Source organism: Protopterus annectens, chromosome 6.part0 (assembly GCF_019279795.1).
Source record: "Protopterus annectens isolate FY-2018-M chromosome 6.part0, PAN1.0, whole genome shotgun sequence".
Lineage (NCBI taxonomy): Eukaryota > Metazoa > Chordata > Ceratodontiformes > Protopteridae > Protopterus > Protopterus annectens.
The window spans coordinates 671,606,888-671,614,387 of NC_056737.1; the positions used below are offsets into that span (position 1 = coordinate 671,606,888).

Genomic DNA, 7,500 nt, shown 5'->3' on the forward strand with positions numbered 1-7,500 from the left:
AAGGATATCCAGTTATACTGAGTGAAGTTAATATTAATACAAATGGTAATGCTGGCCAAACAGCAAGGCTTTCAGGAGTGACCAGAGTTATCAACAAATAAATATATGCAAATACTCTCAAAACTTAAATATTTTCTAAAAAGGACCAGCCACAATGAGAAGTTTAAATATATTTAATAATATAAAATAAAAGAATATGAAAATGCTAAATGTCTATTTACAGTAAACACCAGAGTTTCAACCACAGGAAATATTGAAAATGACACAGGTGAAAAGAGTCACACAGTTACACCAAAACACTACTTAACTATTCTCACTATATTTTCCTAACTGATCTAGAAAATTACTGCTCCTACTTACTGAATAGAGCAAGGGAAGATGGGAGAGTGGTCCCTATTGTCAGATCCAAAACAGAATACAGAATACTTAGAGCAATCTCCTACTAATATCTAAATATTACTTCTGGCTTACAGAATGACATCACACACATCTGGTCATCTGACTCTGTTTCCCACACTATCCCCCATCACTGGAAGCTGCAAGGGTTTAGCACCTACATGTCAAAATACACACAAGAGCATCTGGGAGCCATAAAACAATAAAACCATTCCACTGTTCCTAAAAAGCTACAAACTATTCTCTAGTACAGACATTGCGTCTCTGGCTCCCTTCAAAACTGTAGGATAACATCTTTATGGCTGAACTCATAAAGTAATTTAATTTCAAGAATATTTGTCAAGGTCAGATGGATTAACCTCTTCTCTTCTAGGATATATTGTTACAATGTATACATTTAAAGAGTTATAATAATGCATGTACATTTCTTTTCTGTCCAGCAGGAAACATTGTTGACACATTTTAATACAAGCAACTATACAAATACATTTTTAAACACAATCATCTGTACAAATCAGCTTGATACACAAATGACATATAATTCTTTACAAAATTCCAGCTATCTATGCTGGCATAAGTTATATACATCCACTGCTCTACTTCTGCTGGCATGGCTGGCTGTACCTCCTATCATCATATTCCCCTTAACTGTGACTGTGTTTCTCTGGACAGATTTCTGGTAGGCAGTTGATGCTTTATGAATCAGTTCTGGTGCTGGAATATTTATTTACTAGCAGCAAATTTTACTACAAACAATAGCCCTATAAAAAACAGTCCCGTTGCAAACTTGAATACATTTCTTAAATACAAAATATAAGTAAAAGGCACACTGCCATTCAGAAGCAACATAATTTATTCAAAAGTAATGTTTCAAAATTGCTCTACTCTAATCTGCTCACATCAAGCATGCCATCACTATAAACTATTACACTCCCCCATTGAAACTTTTCTGAACAAATCAAATCTTATACTGAGCACAGACAAAACACAAATTCTAATTTTCACCCCAAAACAATACTCAGATCACAAACGTACATTTTCTATATCATTTGCACAAAACACTTGAAGTTGTCACAAATGAAATTCCTTGGGGTCACCGTAGACAATAATCTAAAATTTGACCTCTTCATCCAAACTACTATCCAAAACACCCATACAAAACTAGGTCTTCCATACAAATCACATTTCTACCTTTCCTTGCAATCTAGATGACCACTGCCTTCTCACATGTATTGCTAATCCTCTCCTATGCCTTTCCTGTACTTAAAAATATCAGTGTCTCCCTTTCAACAAAACTGTAACAATGGTATAATAAAATAGCAAAATTTGCAACCCACCTTATTTATTTATTTAGTTAGTTAGTCAGTTAGTTAGTTAGTTAGTTAGTTATTCATTTGTTTACTGGGAAAGTCCACTGGGCCTAAAAGAGCCCATTTTCAGTAAAGGCCTGGGGAGAAAAGCTCCGACAAGAACATAGACGCAAAAAAAAATGTAAACATTAATTGGTACAGGAGCAGAAACTGTTACACATAGTGGTTACAGTAATATATAGAGAGTATATACATAAGTCAGGAATTTAGTTGGTTTGATTACAGTAACATATACAAAATATATACATAAAAGCAGGAATTTAGTTGGTTGTCAGATGAATTCAGAGTGGTAAAAACAGAGATAAATTAATCAGCATTATTGTGCCAGTATCAACAAGTGAACTTTATTTTATGGTCAGAGATTTCATCTTCTAGCGTAATTTTATGGAGAGAGCATTTTCTGCAGTAATATCTTTCTATCAATGTGCAATTAAAGTAGTTTGATCTCCTATTTTTTGACTGTGTTTGATCAAAAGCAGCTAGATTTACTTATAGGTGCTTAAATCTTCGTCAAAACATCTAACACCACAAAAGTTGCACTTGAAAGCAATAATTTTCAGCAAAAGGCACAACACTTGGAAACATTCTTTTTTTCCATGGGAAAGCCTCCCCCTTCCTCTCCAATCTTTATAACAACTCTGAAGTTATAAGTCACACAAACTCAAAGAGAAAAGAAAAGATTGAAAACAATTATACTGAAGTATTACAATATAAACTGTAGGTTTCCTGTCTCCCAACAATAATGTCATTTGGTTTTGCAATGATATCCTCTGTGAGTTGTTTTTTTTAACTATCAGTCTTACACAACATTTTGGGTTCCATGTTAATGTTAGGCTTGAGAATATGTTTTATTTAGTGCTAATTTTTAAACTCATTATTGTGGTTCCAATTCACATTTTCTACTTGATGTGTGAAATTGGTCATCCGTAATTGATAACACATACATAAAATGACTGCATTCAGATGTAGGCTTGAAACTTTTACAGCCTATATATATCTAAATAAATTGACTGTTCATAATTAAAATTCTGTGTACCATAATTGCTTTTCTTGGAATGGTAAGACTATAAGTGGAAATATAGTGTATATACAATTTAGGGTTGCAGTAACTCACTGTATTCGCCAACATAGATATTGCAATTAATCAAGCTTTTCGGCTAGCATAAGCCCTTCATCTGGAGTTATTTTTACTGATCTTAGATGCAAATAAACAAGTACTATTTAATTAGGTTGTCTTTGCATCTGGCATTAACAGATGGGGTTGGTTCAAAGGGAAGGAAAATTACTTTCTGATGACAGAAACTTGATATTTGGATACATCCTTCAAATTAATCAGGTGTGGTTTACTTTGTCCTAAGTACTTAGGCTTCTGGTCTTCTGCAACTAAATCATAGCCTGCTCTCAACTGTTCCTTTTCAATCCATCCAAATGTTTCTACTCCATTTGAAGCAGTCCCTGCATTCAGTGATCCAAGTTCATTCACTATTATTTTTAGCTGAAAAAAGTGTCTTCTTGTCCTACTTTTAAAGCTACCTAAAACTCCTTCTATCTACCCATACTTCTCATCCGCTATACATAGCACTATGATTTTCCCCCTCAGATTTAGCCTTGCTCCTAGATTTATGATGTTCCTCATAAAGTCAGACCTGTTTTTTAGTATATATTTTATTAAATACATAAACTAAGCCTATACAAAGATTCATTACCACTAACTACATAGGGTCTAGTATATAAAATACGTTCTTTTCTGAAAAATGAGTGATTGCTCCTCTTTCAGATCCCTTACTATGAATTTTAAAGGCTAGTGGTATGGTGTTTAATGTTTGGAGGTATGCATTCATCTGTGTCATCCTACCTCCATGACCTCCTCACTTCTTCCCTGGACGTTCACTCCCCTAATCTCTTGCTACTTTGTACAACTGTCCTCTTCTTTTCTCTTTGCTGTTACCACACACTGCCCCCCCCCCCCCCAGCAAATTCTGGTGTGCTATTTATTCATTTGCGTCTTGTCAAGTGTCGGGCAATATTATTTTTTTATTACCGTCGTCATTGTCAATGGTGCAACAGATAGCACACTCACCTTTTGGTGCAGAAGCCTATAGGTTCTATTCTCACAACAGGTAAATTTAGTACTGCCATTGTAGTGCAGCATAAGGCGGTGCTGCATTCCTGAGAGTACCGTCCTTCTGATAAGAACTTAAACAGAGGACCCATTTACTTTAGTTGGTAGTACCTTGGGTGAATGTCAAACATCCCTCGGCAGTAACACCTATCGTAAAGAGTAGGGGAAGTCCCCCCTATTCTCTGGCCAAATTTCTCCTGGTAGCGTAAATGCCACCTCGGGTCTCCCCTGAAAAGAGGCTGCTAGCCTAGTGGGACTAACCCGGTCAACAAATGGATCAAAAAAATAGGAAGTTGTGCTAGGTATACGGATTGTTTTTTGTTAGATAATGCTCAACTTTACGTTGACATCTCCTATAGCATAAGCTCAAATTAAATGGTTGTGGAACTGCGGCCTCAGAAAGAGGTACAGCTTGTGATAAATAAGGCTTTGTCTTCTTTTACAACCTGTTCATCTCTGAGTGCTAGTGCTTTATCCAAAGCTTTTACATTCTGACTGCACTGCCTTACGAAATAAACTTTCTACAATATAGGCTTGTTTTAAAAACGTAGAACTCCGTCTCTCTCTCCACATATTTTAATATTGTCGTAGCAATACATATGTCATCGGCGTCTGTTGGCGCCGTCTAGGATGGATTATCCTCTCGAATATGGCAATCTTCTGTTTGTTTTCAAGATGCTGCACTGATATAGTTATATTAGTATAATGTGTTTCTCGCCAAATGCCACTTTAGGAACGTTTGATCTCAGTCACACGTTTAGCCGTATACGTCTTTGATATTCATTTTAATGCTGTCCACTTTATTTCGCATATTAGTTTTGTCTAGGGTTACCACCTGTCCCACTTTGCGAGGGACAGTCCCTCTTTGGGCAGTTGTGTCCTGACGAAACATTTTAAAAATGGCAAATGTCCTGAGATTTTAGGACAAAATTATTTCCTGTATTTTATGTAATAGCTGCATAAAACAGTTATCCTGTATCTAAAATACCTAAATGTTATAAGAAACAGAATAGGCTACTAAATTGCTACAAGAATAAGCTTTTATTTAGGCAAAAAAGTTAAGTTCTAACCTTTGTAGTGACCGAGAGTATGTGTCGGCCTGTAAAATCTGATGTTTGTACCAAAAATGTCCCACTTTGGCCATTTGAAAAGGTGGCAACCCTAGTTTTGTCACATTCTGTCTCTTTTGCTTTTTGTACAGTGGTTAGACGTTTAATAAATGTGACAGGTTAAGTGTGACTCGGGAACAGTGTGCGGTGAGCGTATATTTGCTGTTAGCATCACGTTGCAGCGCACACTAAGTAGACAGGCAGAACTGCTCTGTTTACATTGCGTTTGGGACTCGGCGAAACAGTCACATCGCATTTCTCAGGGAAAGCCAAAAAAAAAGGATTAAACGACAGTCGTATTTCTCATAAAACCAACAAGAACTGTCTCTGGTTTACCGCGTCCCCGCATGAGAGTGCCCTTGGTGTCCGCTCGTGAGGGATGAAGAGTGGACGACAGACTGTGTGACGTCAGCAACCTGTTCTGCTGGTGGCGGCAGTGCTGCTCCTGGCTGGGAGACAAGAGTTCGTGCAAAAGCAGTCACAGCACAGAGGGTGTGTGTGTGTATGTGATTGGGAATAAGCAACTGGGAGATTACCTGCTGTGTAACAGAGCTCACTCCTTCCGCATATTTATGCACATTACAGCCACATCAGTTTGTTACGGACAAGGTAAGATTTCTGGATCGATAGCGCATACAAGATTTCTGGATTGATATTTTAAAGTAACGTTGTAGCAGTTTCTGGATCCACAACAGAGGTGGTTGAACCTGCAGTAGGTGGTGGGTGAATGCGGGATTGCGGTAGACGGCAGGAAACAGATGATCCGGTACACGGCGTGGCCCATTGCTGTTTTATGTGCCAGGAACACCTGGACTATGCCAGGCCTGTCTATGAGATAGGATCCTCCCAGGAACGGCAGTCCTGTGTTTTCGTGAGTTGTGGAAAGGAGCAGAAAACTACAACCTTATCCACCAGTATGTGAGCAAGGGGTGATCAGGAGAGCGAAAGAGAGAGAGAGAGAGAGAGAGAGAACCGTAGCTTTAGGTTGTCAGCATACCATGAAAGCAGCTGTATTTGCACAACATATTGGAAGTATCATTGCGCTGCTTGCTGGTATGGTTAAACTAATTGCAACATTACTGTGCTTTAATTTAACACTGAAATGTAATGTCGGGCTTTGCTGCACGAAGGAAATGTGGTTTAAACATCTTTTTTAAATTTTGATTGTGTTATCTTCATTGAAACGTGAAGCTGAATTGGTGCGAAGCGATTAGATAGGTAGGTAGATGTGATTTTTATGTCCATTATTTATGATTCTGGGCCTTATGTTAAACAAATTGGGCAAGGCGTTATTTCTGAAAGACTGGGATTTGTCTGGAACCATCTGGTCTGGTTTATTTAACCATAGCGTGCAGTCTTCTTGAGCCAAATGGAAATTCTAATAGGGGGTTGTGCTTGATAGAAATTATCAAAATATCCCCTTAAACTCATGCACTCAAGGTACTGGTTAAAAAATTACTAGTAGCCTAATACCACCATGAAAATAGTTTACTGGTTGTAAATTATTAAAGCAATTGTATGGTGTATAATATGATTGAAAATTGTACTGTACAATGGAAGGTAATACAGATGGCTGTCATTGTCTAGTGTGTCTTACATTTGGTGGTAGCATATCAGGGCATTTCTGTCACAAACTGTGGTGGAAATTAAGTTAATGTGTCATACCCCCTCCCCACTTGCCGTTTGTGTGTGAAGGGACATTTTGCGGCTGTATACAGACTAGGAAAAGCCGGAAGATGATACAGACTATGACAGTACAGCTGTGATTATCTAATGTTAAGATGTGCCTGTTTCCTTGTTTTATTAATCTTTTGTGAATTAAATTTTGACTGTACAGACAGTGATGTGCACATTAATTATTAGAAGCTCCTATGAATGCTGTTGTGAATGTTGGTAAGCACTAATGTTTCATCTAATGCCCATCCAGAATCTGGCTTTCTCACAGTGGATTGGTGTTGTGAGTCACAAACAGGAGTGGTGGTCAGACCTCTGCATAGCGCTTCTCCACCAAAGTGTTGAACATGCCACTGAGTCAGTCTGCTGGCCATTAGTTGCTTCTGTTCCAGATGTAGATGTTGTGATCTAATCTGGTTTGATATAACTTTTCCTAGCATATGCAACTTAACAGGTTTGTTATTAGACTTGCAATAAAGTTTTAATTTTCCAAATTGACTTTCTCAGAATAGTGCACTGTACAAGAAGATGTTGTGAAATTCAGTTGTAAGTCTGCAGGGTGTTAGTCTTAACTGCTAAGCTGAGTTACGCCCCAGTTTTAAAAGACAAATTGAACCTGAGTATCCAACACCACCCACTGCATTAAGCTGTTCTGCTATATTAATTGTGTCATCGGGGATACTGAATGTCTTCCATCATGTTAGACGACTGCTCTATTTATAAGTGACTTCAGAAGCTGCTGCTATGTGTCATTTTGCTTTTTAAGTCATATATCTGCACAGGTGATAAATGAGACAGGCTAAACAAGCTAGAGAACATCGTGATAGTA

At 37.8% G+C, this 7,500-nt stretch overlaps 1 protein-coding gene across 1 annotated transcript in view; it reads left to right on the forward strand.

The window, feature by feature from the left end:
* Positions 1-5,457: 5,457 nt before the first annotated feature.
* CEP170B (centrosomal protein 170B) overlaps positions 5,458-7,500 on the forward strand; it is a 1,277,870-nt gene continuing 1,275,827 nt past the window's right edge. The window contains exon 1 of the mRNA XM_044074358.1: positions 5,458-5,606. The gene's annotated coding sequence lies outside the window, so the exon portion shown is untranslated. The remainder of the gene's footprint in view (positions 5,607-7,500) is intronic.